Source organism: Augochlora pura, chromosome 9 (assembly GCF_028453695.1).
Source record: "Augochlora pura isolate Apur16 chromosome 9, APUR_v2.2.1, whole genome shotgun sequence".
NCBI lineage: Eukaryota > Metazoa > Arthropoda > Insecta > Hymenoptera > Halictidae > Augochlora > Augochlora pura.
In genome coordinates, this window is record NC_135780.1 from 5,195,154 (window position 1) to 5,215,310 (window position 20,157).

At 42.2% G+C, this 20,157-nt stretch overlaps 1 long non-coding RNA gene across 1 annotated transcript in view; it reads left to right on the forward strand.

Moving 5' to 3' along the window:
* The first annotated feature begins 774 nt into the window (after window positions 1-774).
* Window positions 775-20,157, forward strand: part of LOC144475340 (uncharacterized) — a 105,624-nt gene continuing 86,241 nt past the window's right edge. Inside the window, exon 1 of the long non-coding RNA XR_013494856.1 lies at window positions 775-826. This is a non-coding gene — a long non-coding RNA (uncharacterized LOC144475340). The remainder of the gene's footprint in view (window positions 827-20,157) is intronic.

The window sequence follows — 20,157 nt, forward strand, 5'->3', positions numbered from 1 at the left end:
TCAGCGAGAACTTATTCAAGGACCTAATAATTCCAAAGAGTATTGTCCTGGTGAGCGCCAATGGAATTAATAATATCTCTCTAGGTAGCTCGTGGGAGTAAACATTTAAGCGTGACAGAAATTTCGTGGCCACCGTTCATACACCATACTATAGACTAATGTTACAGCGAGTCAATTTACCACAGAACTACTCGTTCCGATAAATAATCTAACATAGCATTATTCATAACATACATTCGTCTATATATGCGCGTCCAGTAAACGCAGAAAATCGCGTATAAATCTTAACAGGTGTATTCAATTCGCAGAGGCATTTCGTGTCTCCCGCAGGTGCGAAGTGAAATGAAACCGAGCGCGGAACAAGCTCGCGCAGAAGTCCGCGGCGGCGTTACCGCGGAATTTATCGGTCTGTCGTCCGATTATGACACGCGCCGGTCCACGGCAATCAAATCGGCTCACTCAGATGATGTATCGTAATCGCCTGGCAATTAGCGTTCGGCCGAGCCCGAAGAATTCCGTTCGAATAATTTTTAGATCGGCCACGGCCTTATCGCGGTGGGATCTCGGGGGGATGATCGGCGACCTGTTCGACAATACAGAGAGCGAGAGAGAGAGAGAGAGAGCGTCATAGTCCACTTCGTGAATTCACACTTGCACGGATACGGGAATTAGCGTGTTTCGCCGTGGCTGCGCGCTGTTCGTTACACGCTCTCGCACACTCGTACAAAGGCGGTTGATCGGCTGCTCACTGTCGCTCGTGTGCTTTCTGTTCCAGGGCATAAGGGAGCGGAAGGAGCGTAGATGAGTTCTGCTGTCCGCGTCCTCGGTAAGTCGTGAACAGCGAATATAAAGAGCGTATAAAATGTCTCGCGCGCGGGCTCGGCGACCGGCGGGGGAACTTATACGCGTATGTTATTGCAACGTGTGCGGAATCCGAACTTCTATTTAACTAACGAGCCGATGCCGTTACAAATGGTCGAAGGTAACATTAGATTCCTCGCGGAGCGGTGCCGACTATATTTTCGTGCCTTCCACGCGATCCCAACGTCTTTGATAATATAGTTTTTATTTTGCATCTCGTCCATTTTATTAAATAATTTTTCAGGAAATATTCATCGTCCATTTCCTACAATTTTTACATCTCTTAGTATTGTTATCGAATAGTAGAATCAATTAGGTATATAACTTGATTATTGGAACTTGTGAGAAAATATTTAAAATTTGTTAAATTTTACATCTCTTAGTATTGTTATCGAATAGTGGAATCAATTGGGTATATAACTTGATTATTGGAACTTGTAAGGAAATATTTAAAATTTGTTAAATTAAAATGAGATTACAAATCTGAAACATTGAAAACGTTCGATGAACACTTGTTAACAACAGTGGCTACCACAAACTACCACAATCATCGAGTTACAAAATCGATCGAATGAAACTGTTAATAAAGTAAAAGTCGAAACATTGAAAATCGCCGAGCAGGTTCTAAAGTATCGCGGCAGCGACGCCCGCGGATTATCCGCGGCCTAATCGGCGCACGATCATCGTTCGGCCCGCGAAGGCGGCGGAACATGCGCATCGTTCATGATTTATGCGTGAAACGTAGGAAACGAATCAATACGTCGAGTGAGAGTAAGAGAAAGAGAGATAGCTCGTTGCAGGCCGCGTCGAAACAAATTCTCGATCGGATCGATTCGTATACACGAGCGAGAAGAGACGGGGGGGTTACGGGCGGCTCGCGCGGGGGGTGGGGGAGGACGACGACGACGATAGTCGGCTCCGGTTCGAACGAAAAATAGAGAAACGGGAAACGAAAGCGACAGAAGTAAAATGGAGGAGCGGCGAGCGAGAATAAGCGGAAGGGAGGGCGGGCGGGGGGGAGTGAAAGAAGCGGGGCACCTCTTCCAGGGCGCGAGATGAAGCGAGAGACCGCGATGGGAGAAGCGGGAAGAACGAAGGAGACGGGGCCCCCGTTGCCGGACTACCTCTTCTTCCCCATAAATACGGATTTAGTCGCGCGGTTTACGACCGAAAACGTGTCGAGCTTCGCGAGCTGGGCCGTGCCTAAATTATTAAAGTCGTAAACGATCGAAATCGTCGTTAAGCGCCGCGCGAAGAAACCCATCGGGGCCCAAGCCTCCGCGTCTCCACGGACAAGGATCATTTTTCTCGGGGTTTCATTGTTGGGCTATACGGTCAGCCCGACGGGCACCGACGCGCGCGCACGCACACATCGGGCTTTTTGTCGACCGCGCTCTCGACAATAAACGGGCTTACTTGTCCGTATGCCGGTCTTTCTTCTTTTTTTTTCTTTCCGCGACGGATCCTTCTCCACCGTCGGACACCCGCGCCGTAGATCACGCGACTGGAAGGGTTATTGGCATCGGTAATCTAGAATGTCGCGCGTAACAGTGCGCCTCGATGAGTTGTTAACGCGACCTTACCCCCGGTGAAATTGTAGTCCCGCGCCGAGTTTGCCCCGGGAATTTATTGGGCCGACGTCGATCCTGTCTGCCCGACGGATTCCGTTTTCAGCCGGGCAGTTAAATCTAAACGGTATATAAATAAATCTTTAACCCCGTCGTCCCTGAATTATCTTCTTCTTTGTCTTCCCTCGTGTCTTTGTTCTTGATAGTTTAAGACCCTCGCGACGCGGCGCGATCCACGGATCCATCCCTGTGGTATCGCGGTTGTATTCGATGGATTTTCCAGCGGTGTTCGATATCTTGTGCGTAATTAACCCTTTGCACTACGTTGTCTCCTCGCCACGCTGTAATTCTATTGTGTGACAAAACGTTAAAGTTTATTAGCGATTTGCAACTGTTCCTCGATGTCTACAGATTCATATAAATCGAATATTATTATTACAATAATATTATACATATAAATATATATAATAATACTATATAATAATATAAATGTTCATAACTGCTGGTAGGTAACATCCATGATGGCGCGGAGTGCAAAGGGTTAATTTCAACCCCCTGCACCTTGCCTTTGCCAAATTAATTTTCCTAGGTCTAGATTAAAAAAATTGTCAACTAGTAAAACTGTTGGCAGGAATCACAAGAATAAATTTTCTATGCATAAAAATTTATTTTCTTAAATAGAATAGAAATACCACGAACCAGAAAAATTATTTGAAAATTTACAGGTAAAATGGCTCCGAGCGCAAAGGGTTAATGTCATCCGGTATCCTTATAACATCATTCAGATATATAACATCGGTTAACTTTCTTTTTCAACTTCGTTGAAATGTTTAGTTCCGATACCGTTTGAAAATCGATCGCGTATTTCTGGTACACTTGCCAAGAAGCAAACGCGAGAACACGTGCACACACGCGCGCGCGCGCGCGCATACACACACCGTCATTATGTTCGTAAGCAAATCCAATGCACTTAATTCATTCCGTGCGTTCGCTCGAAACGCTTTAATTGCGCCACGATTATCCGCCATTATCGAGTGATTAACGCAGGTTTTGTTTGTTAAAAAGCTGGTTTACGTAACCGTGCGGCGTGGGCACGGCCGTCGAAGATGAAAACCGACGACCACGGCGAAAAAGGAACGCGCCGAAGTTTAGAAGGGGGGGAAGAGAGGGCGAGCGTAATTATCGCGCAAATAAAAGAGTGCGGCATGGAATAATCGTGCGATGTTTTGTAATCGAGATTCGAGTAATTGCCGCTTTGCCTCGATCGCGGGAATGGAAAAAGAAAAAAGAATTGTTTAACGACGCTCGAGCTACAATTCGCGGACGATGTTTAACAATATCACGTTCGGTCGTTCGAAAACCGCGCTTCGTTGGCTTTCAACGTTTTTAAAAATGTCGTAAACAAATTCGAAGGTTGTATCTGCGAGATATTGTTGTTGCAAATCGATGATTAAACTTGGGATAGGCTAGACTAAATTGAAACTAAATTGTTTCAATTGAAAATGTTGAATTATGTTCGAACGATTCGATTGTCCATTAAAGTCCGCCGAACTATAATCTCAAGTACGAATTCGACAAGCACAAATAAGCGTTCCCTTTACAATAATTTCATAGCCGTTTAATTGGCTGGAACGAAACGTTTCAAACGGCCGAGGATAAGTAAAGCAATTTAATTTTATTTTTATGCCTTTGTTTCCACGGGGGCAGCATAACAGGCGTAATTATCGTCTTTTAGAAATAAAATCGTAAATACTATATTATTTGCTCGGGGAAAGAATGTTTATTACATCGGCGAACTGATTCGCCGTAATTAAGTCCGGCGGACGCGACTTTCAAACATGGATGTATAATTAGCAACAGCGCTTTTGTGATATCGTGCATGCGTTATAAAAAGGGAACGTGATCGAGCGAGATCGGGTTCCAAAATGTATCCGCGCCCCATTACGCGTATTATATCTTAATCGTTATTAATGCCGAATTATCATAGAAATTACGCTGATTATGCAAATCACCCTCGAAAAGCGGAAATTGAATTTTTTTCGATCGTCGGTCGTGTTGCTAACAAATTAGTTACGGTTCGATGTATCCACGCTGCCGAGAGCCGTCGTCCCTCTGTCGCGGCCGCGTCGAAGAAATTTTGGCATGCCCGCGTAAACAGATCGCGCGGCCGCGGATTCGCGAATTTTATGAAGGTGTAACTGTTACTCCGTGCCTCCTGTTTAGTCTGCAAACGACGTAATCGAGCAGGCGCGGCATCCGAAATCGATATTGTAGACGATTTCGAAAATGGGTCGCTTTTCCATCGTTTTTAACCCTGGAAGTACTTTTTAACACAATTTAGTACTTTTTAACACTTTTTTTTAGTACTTTTTAACACTCTTTAGTACTTTTTAACACGATAGCGTATTCTATGATGAAACGATTATGCCAATCACTCGTGACAATATTTATCAATACTGAATTGTTACACAATTTAATGAAATATTATAGTAAATATAATATTTACTATAATGAAATATTATCGATAACTAGATTTTCGTTTGAATAAGAATTAATCTCTTCCAAGGAATAATAGATTTAAACAGATGCATTTCTAAAGTAATGCAAAGTAAAGTATGTATTTGAAATAATGGATTTAGAATGATGCATTTAAAATAATCTATCTAAAATAAACAAAACTCGAACCAACTCTGATCTGTGAAACAAATGATAATTTGCTTGTATAATTCGTTTCATTTGTCTTTTAAACATCTGGCAATCCGTAAATTACATTTGAAGACGTGTTGTAAAATGTGACTTATGATTCGCTCAATGGATCATTAAACGGATCCAGTTGCCACAAGCACAATCGAAAGCGTAACCAAACGATAACTGGAATAATCGATGAAACGAACGACCGAGAGACAATAAAGTCGAACGGTATACAAAAAAAAAAAAAAAGTTAGCGGAGCAACTACGGCCGGCAAAATATATTCATCGAAGGCGGTTATAAATGGCCGCTCCTGCGGGGACGCTCTCGTTACCGGTGTCCAAAAGCGGCGTTACTTTCCCATTCGTTGAATTAGTCATCGATCGCCGATCGTATCGATCCCACCGCGACCACAGAAATTTATGGTGTTTCCCCGATTAACAGCTGACCGACGTTCGGTCTCCGGCACGTCTCGGATTAAAACTATTTCTGGGAATGTTTGCCCCGGCCCGCTCGGACAAACCACACGCACGTCGATCTTCCGCGCTCCCCCTCTCCTCCCCCCTTTGCAGAAGATAGGTGGCACGCACTAGGTGGCTGACTACAAAGAAGTGAAATCGATTTGCAATTTAAATCCATCGGCGTACGTGCCCACGGGTCATCCGATTACTATACGGCAACTACGGCCGATCATTTCGCTGTACCCCTGGATAGCTTTCGATAACGGCGCGAGCGCGCATCGACCGGTCGAAGATCCGCGCGAGATCGAGAGAAATAGAGAGAGAGAGAGAGCCGGGCAGATGGATCGCGGATCGTGCGAACCGCGGCCAACGTTTCCGACCCCGACAATTTTCATAGATATGCCGGTCGGCTACCTTGGCCTCCGTCGTCGCCGATGAATCGACACACACATGCGCGATTGCCACGGTGCTCCGAAATCTTTTTTTCGATCTCTCGGCGCACCGATTTCCAGCGATTTTTTTAAGAATTTACAAATTGATTCGAGGATGTTTTATACGGATTATAATCAATACGAATTATACTGAAATGCCGACGGATGCTAGATGCTTTTATCATAGAAGGATAAACAATTTAATTAGTTTGTTAAGTGCAGAGAATAACGAGGAAAGTTGTATCTTACATCTTATGAATGTATTTGAACGAATGTATTTGAAATATAAAGGATTTAGAATGATGCATTTGAAATAATGTATTCAAAGTAATGTATTTGAAATAACGGATTTAAAATAATCTATTCGAAATAATTTATTTGAAATTAAGAATTTGAAATAATGGATTTAAAATAATCTGTTTAAAATAATTTATTTGAAATTAAGAATTTGAAATAATGGATTTAAAATAATCTATTTGAAATAATTTATTTGAAATTAAGGATTTAAAGTAATGAATTTCAAATAATGTATTCAAAGTAATGTATTTGAAATAATGAATTTAAAATGATCTATTTGAAATGAAGTATTTAAAATAATGACTTTAAAATAGTGAATTTGAAATAATGTATTTAAAGTAATATATTTGAAATAATGGATTTAAAATAATGTATTCAAAGTAAGGTATTTTCCTTACGATAATTTTAAAAGGTTTAATCCCCATTATGCTATGTAATCACTATAATTAAAATAATTCAGTTCCTGACGAGTAACATAAAATAATCGAAAATACATAATGCGCGCAGCTTCATGAAAATTCGACCATACTTTACTCACCGTCGCCAACAGGCACATCTCAAATAATGAAGCGAAGAGCTGTCCTTTAAGAGTACAGGTATATCGAGTGCAGCATCCCCTATGCATTTTCAACCCTCTGCTCTCCGTGATTTTCTTCGATATTGTCTTCCTCGACGGTCTCTCCTTTTACCCTCGCTGGCTCGTTCACCCCGCCCCTCTCAACGATATTTCCCTATCGATTGATCCTCTTTCCTACTTCTCTTTCACCGTTTTCGAATCGCGTTCTCCTCTTGTCTTCCATCGCTTTCATTCGGTCTCCCGTACTTTATACCTCGATCAATTTTTGTTATCGCTCCTCCTCGAACTGACTTCTCGTCGTGTTATTCCAATCTTTTCTTCCTTTTTTTTTCTCCGTTCGCATTTTTACTCGACCCGTAGCCGGCAATTTTCATGTAATCGACGCGACAAGATGTCTAGCATTATAACGGTAGAGAAAAATGGTCTGCCAGCTTTTTTGCGATTTGTTGATTTGTGAAAATTCTCGGCTTCGACAAACGAAGCGATTTCTTGCTTGATATAGTATGCGCAACAAAAATTGTTTCATCGTTTGTTGTACATCAATGAAGAGACAAAGTAAGATGATTGATATAGCTAAGCTGCGCGCTAGTATCGCGTATTTTTTAAAATAATATTAAAAATTTAATATTCCCTCAACCCCTTGCCGTATTATTTTCTTCGTATTTAAATGTTTAAATACCGACGACTAGAGGACAGAATTTTATTCAGGCTTAAAACAACGGAATAACATTTGTACTTAACGAGATATTAATAGAAATCACTGTGACGAGCCGTTAAAATACGGCAAAGGGTTAAAAGCGTGGAGATAAATATTCTATTTAAAAAATATCTGACGATTATTCCGAACGAATGAAATAAATCTGTTTTACCAATCGCAGCCATTTGCACGCGACGAAAATTATCCTCAAATCGAAAGATTATTATTGACGGATTAAAAGTATAAACAAAAACGGTTCCACGGAGCCGGCGATCGGCGCCATTGCTATTCACCGGTGCGCCGAAGGATCAAAGTATCCGAGGGGGCCCCCATTGTGTATATAATTACGGTTGCCAATTTAGGGATCCGACACGCTCATTTCACGTGTGCGATTCGTTAAAAAAAAAAAAGAAAGAAATAAAAAATAGAAACCGATCACGACCACGACCGAAAATCGCTTGGAGGAGTCGCGAAGATAATGGGGACAATTGTTGGCTGATCCGAAACCGAGCGTCTTACATCACCGCGCGCGCGCACATCTCCGTAGCAGAGTGAGAGAGAGAGTGTGTGTGTGTGAGAGAGAGAGAGGCCGAGGTCACGGAGAGGAGCACGAGAGAACGATTACAAAAGAGATTGGCAGGTGGTGGGGCCCAGAAATTCGTCCCCAATGTATCGGCAAGAATATCGAATGTCGACCTTCCGGTGGTGGACCCTGCGGAACCGTTCGAACCGTTTTCGATCGGTTCGATCGTGCCCTCTTTTCTTATAATGTTTCTCACGTCTGCACAGACAAAAGCCGGCAAATTCCACCGTGAAAATCCGCGCGCTCATATTGGGCCACACAGCCTCCCGTGACAAAGAATGCGAGCGACTGGAAATACGTGCGAGAAGGCTGGCAACTCCGCCGTGAAATCAGTTAGGAAATCACAGGGTCCCGATGGCAAAGTGCGAGCGAGCGAGAGAGACAGAGAGAGAGACTCTCCTTCTCTTAGTCGCTCTCTCTTTTTCTTGCTCTCTTATTCTCTCTGTTTCTCCTTCCCTTACTCTCTCTTTCTCTCCTTCTGTTACTCTCTCTTTCTCTCTCTTTCTCTCCTTCTCTTTCTCTTTCTCTCCCTCTCTTCCTCCGCGCTCCCTCTCCCGCCACGGGGTCGATTATTAATTTGTAACGAACCGGCGCCGACTGTTATTATCCTATAGTTACGTGATCACGTGATTACACGCACACACGCAACGTCGCGCTCGTCGCCGTCGCCGGCTGCGTGATCTCGAAGGTACGAGAGGCAGCCGAGAGAGTTTTGACGGATGCTAACAGCGCTAACAGCAGCGCGAAGCGGAATCGAAGGAGGCTCGAGACTCGAACGGGCGTCGCGAACACCTCTTCGTACGCGTCTCTCTCTCTCGTTGAAAACTAGCATTAGGTGTTTTGCTAACCACACGTTTTCATAGACGCTGTCCCTTGCACGTGTCGCGCACGGATCCTCTCCGCCCGGTCTCTCCGCTGAAAATAATTGCGGTTTTACACGCCGGGAACCAGTCTCTCTTCTCTCCCGCGAGAGACATTATCCAATCGACGCACGGTAATTTTATGGTCTCTCGATGCGACACGGAGCTTGCAAAAAATAATATATTCCTTTGTGCTCGCCCGGTAAGTAGTTTCGAGGAGGGGATTCAATTGGCCGTCGAACTAGGGACGGATGGTTGATTTTTAATGATTTTTCGAAAATTGACCTTTTTGGAAAATTTATATCGCCGATAGAACGATAGAGTACGAATGAATAGAGCGAGAACCATACGGTGGTGGTATCTTCCTTGAACATTTTTGCCAGAATTTTTGATGATTTGCGAACAAGCATAGATGAATTAATTTATTTTAATATTTTTAGATCGCTGGTTTATTGAATTATAAATATTATTAAAAATAGATCGTATCTATTAATAGGTCGTATCTGTTCGCAAAATATTATTCCTAGTCAGAAGGTGTTCAATTCGTGTTCGTTTCGTTTCAATTCGTCGAATGAATCAGTGAATTGTGGATACCGATGACGAGTTAGCATTAAACGTCGAGGTGTGGTTTAAAATCGCGGCTCGGTTATTAAGATGCAAGACGCGTCGGAGCTCGCGCGACACGTCCAAAGCGACAGAGGAAACTATCGCCGCGGAACCGCCCGGATAACTACCGCTAACAAATTCGATCCGTGTGCAAACATGGCCCAGGTCGGGCAGCGAAGACTATCGATTAGTCGTTCCCGGAAGACGGCGACCGTCGTCGTGTAATCCGACTTTGCCGTCTACGGATGGAATCATTTCGACATCGATTTCGATCATCCGCGCTCGGACGGAGTTGTATCGCGCCGGGCTCTCTCTCTCTCTCTCTCTCTCTCTCTCTCTCTCTCTCTCTCTCTCTCTCTGTGGCTCTGGGCCGGTCGCGAAATCACTTTATACGCGCCTCGGACCGACTCATCGGCAATCAATAGGCAAAGCTGCATGAATATTCGAAAAGAACCGTCGGATTTCTCGACGCGTCCATTCCGCGAATTCGATCTGTATCGACCGCGGCGAAATTAACCCTTTGCGGCTCAATGCCATTTTAACCCTCTTAGTACCGAACGACGATATATCGTTGGCTATTGTTGGGAAGATAGTTTTCTTAATATTTCTTGTTTCTTCTCCCTTTTCGAATTTTTTATTTATCAGGCTTCTCAAAATTCTTGCAATTTCTTTCAGAAACTTTATCAAACTTCGTCAAACGAGTTATAAACATTTCGCTCGAAAATAGACTCTTTTGGCCGGTTCTAAAAAATTATTTATTAACCCTTTGCACTCGGATCCATTTAAGCTTAGTTCCAAAATTGTTGTTTCGACCAGCTGTAGTATAGTACTTAGTATAATTTACTATATGCAATTGAGTGACTCGTAAAACTTTTACACTTTTAACATAGGAGGGTATTTAATAATGTCAACGTTGTTTTGATAATTATATAACAATTTCCATTGGCGCTGCACAGTCGCCACTCGAGTGGAAAGGGTTGATACGTGAACTTTTCAAAAGTACCGCAGCATAGTTATTGCATAATTAATTCTGGAAGACTTTTTTTAGCGGAGATATAATTGTCTGCGTTATTTTATGTTTGACGTTTTAAACAGCAGGTTGAAGCAACTATTATCCACGATATAATTAAGAACGTAGAATTGCTTATTACATTATTGAACTTTGGGGTCGAGAGGGTCAACTAAAATGAGCAAAGATTGCCTGGATATATGCGCAAGATTTAATGCTACATTATTGTGAAAGAATAATATACGAAACAGGTTTGAATGGGTTTACTTACCAATTAGTGCTGACATATTCGTTGACGTACCTTGTTGTGAAATAACATCGCGAAGCATGTTTCAAAAGAATGACTAGAAACTCTCATTTACTAATTCGACCGGGCAACAATATTTCATGGCTATGTATAAAATTGTTCAACGTAGAAAATAATATATAATTTTGCGCATAGAAGTATAGTAGGCGCCCCTGTTTAGGCTGATTATATCGAATGGTAATTCCAATTAAATTAGAATTAAATTATAATAAAATTCTAATTAAGATTTATTATCGTGAAGCAATATCGCCAAGCAGATTCGAAAGCATCGATCGGAGTCTCATTAATTAGTTCAGCGTTGCAACAATATCTTGCGTCTGCTCGCTTGTACGATACTGGAACAGACATATTCCGTGAAATAACACGCGCGCAAGGCGTATTTGTTATGAAATAAGATTACGAGGCAGATTTGAAAGTATCGGCCGGTGGGAACACGTTAATTATTTCAATCATGCAAAAATATTTTACACGCGCGTACTTGTCCGACACCAGGACATGACGGATCTTTTTACACGCGAGCATAATGGACGAGGCGTGTTCGTCAAAATTATGGAAACCTCTTCCTTGTAATTAATCTTACATATCTTACGCGGTCTGCGCGGCTTTTATGCGTTTACGGCGAAGATCAATAGGTGCGATTAAAGAACACTATTTTCTTTTATTTCATCGAGTATAAATAAATTGAAAAGAGATAACAAATGTATATATATATAACATAATTAGGCTACATAGTAAATTAATTAATAGATATAATAACGATAGTAATTTAACAATGAAAAATAATGAAAAAAAGATATATGGAAAAATAGAAAAATATTTATACATATTTTTATATGGTAGGTGCAATCTGTTTTTTTTTAAATAGAAGGAAATTCTATACACTGGGATAATTCAGTAGTTTGTTGTCGATCGTTCCGATTTAATTATTATTTTACATCGCTTCGCAGTCGGAGCCATTTTAACTGGAAATCCAAAATATTTCTTCAGACTTACAGTGTTTCCATTTTTGTATAACCTGGAGCATTTTATCCATTATTAAATTGAATATGATAATAGCTCTGAATTTTTTAAATATTAGTAAATTTGATAAAGATCATTTTGATACATGACATGGTAATTTTTAGATGCGCCTTAGAGTCGCCACTCGACAAAGGGTTAACTGTGAAGCAGACAAGTGATAAGTAACCTTAATTTGAATAATTTTCAAATAGTACATCGATATCCTGTAATCGATGCTTTTAATTTTGACTTACACATTGATTGCCATAAGCGCAGAAAATCCGCGGTTTGTTCCTTACTTTCAAAGCACAATTCACCCCTATTCAAGCGAAGACTGGACACAAAGAAAATCGTGCAAATTACCCCCGCGATTTCCGATACATCGAGAGAAGAGGAATCAGGGTTGAAGGGATCGACTATAAAGACTGATCGATTAGATTCGGTTCCCGTCCGTTTCCGCAGCGTCGGATTACAGACCGCTGCCGGTCGATGTCCACCCGGTTCGCAATTACTTAAACATGCTGTTTGCCGTGGCGGAGAGGCTCGGTGGGGCTCTGGAATAGGAATCTGTTCTCGGAACCGGGTATCGCAGTGCGGAATTAGACAGCGGCGGGGGCGGAAAGTAAACGAGGAAAAATTAGCGAGAAAACCCGGAGGAAATCGGCATAACCGGGTCACGCGGTTTTTCCGCGAATCGAAGCGCCCCGAAGCGTCTTCGAGCGTTTTCTAGCGTCTTCGAGCGTCTTCGAGCGTCTACGGTGAAGGCTCAAAGTGTCTCGAAACGACTCGAAGCAATTTGAAATCTGTTGTATCATTTCGAAGAATACTGAAGCGTCTTGGAGCGTCTTCGATGGCGTCTTGAAGCGTCTCGAAACATTTCAAAACGTCTCGAAACGACTCAAAGCATTTTGAGATCTTTTTTTATCGTTTCGAAGCATCTTGGAGCGTCTTGGAGCGTCTCGAAACATTTTGAAACGTCTTTCAGCAACTAGACGAGTCTCAAAGCGTCTCGAAGCGGCTCAGAGTGTCTTGGAATTTTTGTTAACATTTCGAAGCGTTTTGGAGCTTCTTCGCGTGGTGGCTCGTCGCGTCTCGAAACATCTTGGAATGTCGTTTGGCGTCTCGAAGCGCTCAAAGCATCTTAAAATCTTCTTTAACATTCCGAAGCGTCGTGGAGCATCTTCGATAGCGTCTCGAAATATCACAAGACGTCTTTTAATATCTGAGAACGTCTCGAAGCACCGCGAAGCGTCTTTTAGCACTTCGAAGTATCTCTAAGCGTCTTAGAATCGTCTTTAACATTCCGAAGCGTCGCGGAGGCTCTTCGATAGCGTCTCGAAACATCACAAGACGTCTTTTAATATCTAAAAACGCCTCGATTTACCTCGAAGCGTCTGAATATTTCGAAGCGTCTTTTAGCACTTTGAAGCATCTCTAAGCGTCTTAAAATCGTCTTTAACATTCCGAAGCGTCGCGGAGCATCTTCGATAGCGTCTCGAAACATCGCGAGACGTCTTTTAATATCTAAAAACGCCTCGATTTACCTCGAAGCACAGCGAAGCGTCTGAATATTTCGAAGCGTCTTTTAGCATCTCGACGCGTCCACGCGGATCTTTAAGGTCTCGGAGCGTCTCCGTGCGGTGTCTCCTGCGGCGAAAACGAATTGTTGTTCCACGCGGTCGGCTATACATCGAGGTAATTAAGTGCTGACCCCACGGTAATTCCATTATCGCTGCCATCGTTGTCCGGCAGAGCCGGGAAATCCGATTACCCGCAGGCGACTCGACGTCGCGCTTTACGCGTACGTATCAGCGAGCAAGGAACACACGCCGCGCGCCGTACCTTCCTGAATTTATAAGATTTGTAACGCGCGCGGGTTTTCGTCGAATACACGATTACCCCTCGGGGCTACTTAATTGCGCGAGCACCATCGCGGTTATGGATGCCACGCAGAGAGAGAGAGAGAGAGAGAGAGAGAGAGAGGGGGGAGAACGCCTGACACCGTTTCATCCATTACCGCGGTGGAAACGCAGTTGATCGAACAAATTAAACGTCTGTCGCAATGGTTCTTCGTTGATTGGACGCGCAAAATGTCTTCCACGTTGTTGAAAAAAAAAGTATGGAAATTAATCGAGCCGTGTCTACGCGAAGCGCCGTGGGGATATTTTCAATTGAATTTTTTCATTAACCTAAAGATTATTGAAACGAAGATTCGCATGCGAATGAAATAAATTCTATTTTTACAATGTAACTAATTATTGTTTTATAGGTGTATATATATTGTTAGCTTGTTTTATCAATCCTCTTTTTCAAGTATCATCAGCTGTTTCGTTCCGTTTCTTTTCGATCTATTTCTTTCGTAATATTTGTCACCAGATTTTGCAATCCTAATCTAACGAAAGAATTCCCCTAGAATTGAACACTTTCGATACAACCTATATCCAGGATATATAAAGTGTGTCAGATTCGCTTCCCGACACAATTCCATTCCATTCCAGAAACGGACGACGTTATTTTGACCGTGTAAAGCAACTGCGTTTTTATAGGCGATCGCGACATGCAAGTCACTTATCGATTACCGCAAATAAGTATAGACGTGAAAACCACGCCAACCTGAATTCATAATCTCCGTTGCATGTTCTCTTACCTAGATACCTATTGCCGTTTCGACCGATCGTAATTCCGGCCATTAAGACGAACACGCATTAATAATCTCGTTGTCAACGATTCGCTAATATAAAAATATATATGTATATATATAAAAATCGAAAGCACGAGAATTCAATAATCCATAAAGTCGAACATAAAAATCTGTTACCCGTCGAGATCCGTTCGCGATTTATGTTTCGCTCGTCGAAGTGGTAACAAATATTTCTGATAACCCGGCGATGTTAATTAGCCCGGATGCCTCGGGTTCGAGTGGATCCTGTACTCCGTTAATGGTGATTTTATGCGAAACAATATTTCCTACGATAATTTCGGTGTTCGGAATGTTTCACACATCCGGGGACACGGTTTCGGTCACTTCGAAATCGGTGGAACACGTCGAGATGATGAACGGGACAACATTCTGATCGGAACGTCAAATTGAAATTCGTATTCGACGAAGGCTGCTTCTGGCGAACCGGTAAGCATTTGTAGGACCGATGTAAGGTGATATAGACGCCCAAAGAAAAAGATAGCGCGCGCGTGCTATCTTCAATTTCTCGCGTTATAATTATAGTCTTTCAGTGGCACATTTCCTGTACCATAATTGTAACGCGAGACGTTAACACCTTCGTCGACAGGTCACCCATATCTGGGCGACATTCATTTCTGACCAATTTTGAAAATTCATTTTTATTGCAATATATTCGAGCAAATTCGACTATGATTTTTCGAGTTCTAATGTCATCCCCTATGATAAATGTCAACTTTTTAGTTTCATTTTAATTAATTAACCTTTTTCACTCGAAACCATCATGGATGTTACCTACCGGCGCTTATAAACATTTATATTATTATATAGTATATATAATATTATTATAATAATATTCGATTTATATGAATTTGCAGACATCGAGAAATAGTAGCAAATCGCTAATAAACTTTAATATTTAGTCATATACCAAAATTACGACGTCCCCTGAGAGGGGACAACCGATTGCAAAGGGTTAAATTGCTTTAATTATATGGAGATTTTATTGTCTAATCGTCGGCGACGAATGCGTTAACGATAACACCCGTGCGCCATCTTTTTCTTCGGGAGTGTACATCGCCAACGAATTTTTCATATGCAATAAAGTTTGTTCGTCCGTCTTCGACCGGTTTGTTTGCATTTTTCGTTCTCGCCAGATCCGCGGCCCGGTTAAAAAACCTCGGACGTTGGGCGAATTATTTTCTAACGCAATTCTAGACAAAACATCGCCTGGTCAATGTAAAACCGCGTGCATCGCAAAACAAACTTGCCCGATTCAACAAAAAGCACGGATCGAAATAGAACGGCTCGATTTTATTTCGCGGCTGTTTGGATTCTCCCCGTCGTATCGTTCGAACAGGTGCGCGAGAATTTTTTTAACAAAAATCCAAAGTGAAATCACTTCTTTCTCCCTCGGCCTCCGACGCTTTCGCAAGCGTCGTTTACAAGCATCCACTTTACATACTTGCAGAATTATCGCGTTAACTGTCACATCAATGTCCATAAACGTCCGACGAAATCAGAACAACTTGTTTAATAATATAGCCGGTTGAGTATAAAACGCTCTCGCGCGGCTCGTGAAACCTGAAAACGTTCGACTTGCTCGTTGCATTGTCATCGAAATTGCTTTTTTCATTTTTAAATTTGTTAGGGATGTTTCTTTTTCTTTATTTATTCACGAGGAAACCGATTTGCAAAATGTTACAGTAGGAAGCAGAATTGAATAGATATTTTTAAAACGGTATCACTCTTTTAAAATTGCTCCAAGATTTTTTTCTGTAAATTTAAGAGTCGGTGTTACAATGAATGAAATACTTTTTTTAAATTTTACTATTGTAATAGAAGAATGTTTGTGCCTGAGCTTGTAATGAAAATTGAAAAAATGCATTTGGTACTTCTCGATAAATTATACTATACATATTGAAAGTTTTATCGAAATGATTTCAATGAAATTCGTGAAAAACTATGACCATTAACTATTTACAGCTGATGTCAAGATCATCCGATTTCGATGGAAATATACATATAAGTTACCATAAATTATCAAAGGCATCTTGGATAAGCGTGTGCTATCTTTTTCTTCGGGAGTGTACATTCGAAGGCAAAAATCGCAGGAGAGTCCCAGGGAACGCTAAAACTAGTCCCGCAGAATATTTCGTTCGCACGGTCTCATTTAAATTGCCGTTCCCCTGGCCAGAGGGGTTCGAGCCGCCGTATAATAGTCGCGTTTTCTATAGACTATGTCCTATAGTCTGTTTCAATGTTTCACCGATAATTGCGCGGCGCGGTAACACGAACAAGTTAGCGATTCCTTAAGGGATGGATTTCGAAACCGGTTCCGCATTATGCGCCATTCTCACCCCGAGGCGCTTCTGAAAGTTCGCTGTCGGCCTTTTTATTTTCCACGGGCGAGAAAGGGGTGGTCAAGGAGGCGAGCGAGCGAGCGCCGATCGATTTCAATAGCCGTGTTAATTCTGCTCGACGGTTGCAACATTCTTCGACCGGTCCTTCCAATTTGAATTAACCCCACCACTTTATTCCGGCCCGATGATACGGCCCCGACATCTGCTATTTGAAATTGTACACGGATCTTCGTGCTGACACGGCGGACACGTTTGAAAACAACGATCCAGTTAGCGTCTAATCGTTGGCAACCTTTCTTCGACAGATTCTAAATTGAAATTAATTCGTAATTTCTATATTTTTTTTATTTCGTCGAGGATTATTGAGACTTGTGCTCAGAATTTCAGGTTTTGCTTTTGTAAAAAGTTCTTGCAAATATATTATCTTTCAAAAATATTGAACGTTTATTGTTCGTTATAAGACATGCATACCGAGTTCTTAAGAAATTAATATCATTTACAAGCATTCGAAGAAAATTGTTCCTCGTTTTCTATAAAAATTTCAATTTCTCAATCACGAATAGAAAATTTTATTAAAGAAATCCGCGATCGAAAAATTATTAAATAAATCCGCGCAAGCACACACGCACACATTGTTCTTCTTCCGTTCAACGTGAACATTATTTTTCGCATCCTCCAGCAAAGTTACACGATTGTACGCGGTATGGTCGAAACCGTTCGTTTCCAATCATTCAAACGGAAAAGAATGAACAACTCGAAACGCAAACTCGGGATGCTACTATTTCGACGATCGCCGGCATACTCCCGCATCTGGCAAGCTAGTTACTAATCAATTCCCGCGCGAAGGCATCAACACTATGATTACATCGCATACCGACACGTCAGAGCGCGCGAACGGTGCATGTACGCGTGGAATTCAAGCGGGCGCGCGCGTACACCTTCCCCGTTGAAATTCGAAGTCATTTCTAATACAGTAATTGCCTCGAACGGTGGAGCGGGGAGCGGGGAGAGGGAGGGAGGGCAGGGAGAGGGACTGGCATCGGTTCAGATTGCGTTCGTCAGCGAACCGTTTCCGTTCCTAGCCGGATGATTTATCTGCTTCGTTTTCATTTCGCATCCTCATTTTGCAGTGCCGCGCGCGAAATTTTCACGCCGCGTGACTCACCGGCTCGGTCCTCTTTTACGTCGAAGACGATTTTCCTCGACGCGGACTAGATTTTCACCGACCATCGCTGACCGTTCCATTACATATACCATTCGCGACACCAGAATATACTAAATATCATAACTCGGTTGGAAGTTATAGGTTTTTTCTTCTATATTAGAAATTTTATTTATTATTTTATATTTTCAATCATGATTAATAATGATTACTGCGAGGATTTTTGTGGGAAATAGAAATTATCTGCGCCGAACGCACGAATTTTAAACTAAACAACAAGTTCATATTTTGTTTAATTTAAAATTAACACGTCAAGATTTTTTATTATTTTAATCTTGTTTCCGTTTAAAATTTACCCAAAATTCGCAGTCTAATAATAAATTATTCTGCATTCTATTTTTAGGCATTTTGAAATTATCTTTGTCCTCGTGGATATCTATTTCCTATTATTTTTGACCAAGTCACCAAAGACGTTAAAAAATTGACCAAAATCCCAAAAAATTGGTTTGTTATTTATTATTCACTTATTACTTACTTATTTAGAATCGAACTGTTCAAAAATCATATTCTAAACGAATTAATTCAAATATTTAAATATTCCAACAGACCTAACGATAATTTAATTATCCAGTGTTGTTCCAAACTAAACAAAATTGCTGAGTAAATAAAATCTATATTTCAGTTTATATTTCATTATTCACACAAAGAACAATTTTATTTATACTCAATTTCTGCCTCACAAAATCTTCTCAGGAAACAATGATTTTCCGCAAAGGTCCGTCAATATATTGCAAAAGATTAGGATCTCCCGGATTACACGGGAACCGTTCTCGAAACCACGATATTCCTCGAAGGTCGGCAGACACCGAGGTTCTCTTCCCCCGTGCACTCATTACCACCCCTTCTAATCCTAGCTTCTTGTTGTTTTTTTCTCTCTCTCCCTCTCTCTCTCTCTCTTTCTCTCGACTGCAGTGTACGAGGTCTAAGAAACACGACTTCGTCGTAGTCGCGCGGCTGGCTCGCCGGTGTAATTATGCTGCGCAGTGATTGGCGTGGTTCATGGAACAGAGGGTGCAAGCGTGGCTAAGCACGAGGGTAGCGGCGGTCTTGGCGGAGCGCGCGCTAGAGAGAACGAGAGAGAGAGAGAGAGAGAGAGAGAGAGAGAGAGAGAAGAAGAGAGAAAGCTAGAAAGAGAGAAATAGAGAGAGAAGGAGAGAAAGAGAGAAATAGAGCGAGAAGGAAAGAAAGAGAGAGGAAGCTAGAAAGAGAGAAATAGAGAGAGAGAAGGAGAGAAGGAACGAGACTCGGGGGTGGCCGTGGGGCGAAGGAGAGGGTTTTTAGCTCGAATTCATTAGAAGTAAAAATCGATAGGCGACGCTCTCGCTGCCTCCGCCGGCAACGTTTCGCTTGGCAAAAAGAATGTGAGAGCATTGCCACCCCTCCTCCTCCTCCTCCACCTCCCTCCTTCCTTTCTACTATACTCGCAGCTCTCGCCCTGTTGTTCTCCATCTTTCTCTGGAAGCCCACCCCTCGCGCTCCGCCGCGTCTTCTTTCCCCGCAAGAATTGTAGCTAACCGGGCTGCTTCTGCGAGGCGATACTCGGGTGCTCGAAAAAAGGAAAAAAGGGAAAAGAAAAAAAAATAGCACGGCCAACGACGGAATTTTACTGTCACGACCGGCGGGGGTGGGCGTTTATTCCTCTTCTTGCCCTTTTCTGGGCAGGGGAGGGGTGGGGGGCAGGCATCGCTTCGAGCGGAAATCTGCTTTCTGTCCTGCCAGGCTGTGCAACTTTGATAGGCGGTTCTTGTCTCGACCAAGGTTAACGGCTTGAAAAATTGCCCGCGTCACCTCGATATTTTACATGCCCGTGCTATAGCGCCGTCGTCTCGATTATCCGAACCTTCGATACTTGAGTCCTTTGTCGTCCGTGTACGATGGAAATTGATTGCAACGATAGCAAAGATCCGACGTTATGTTTCTGTTACAATGATTTCTGTGACAGTTTTCTTT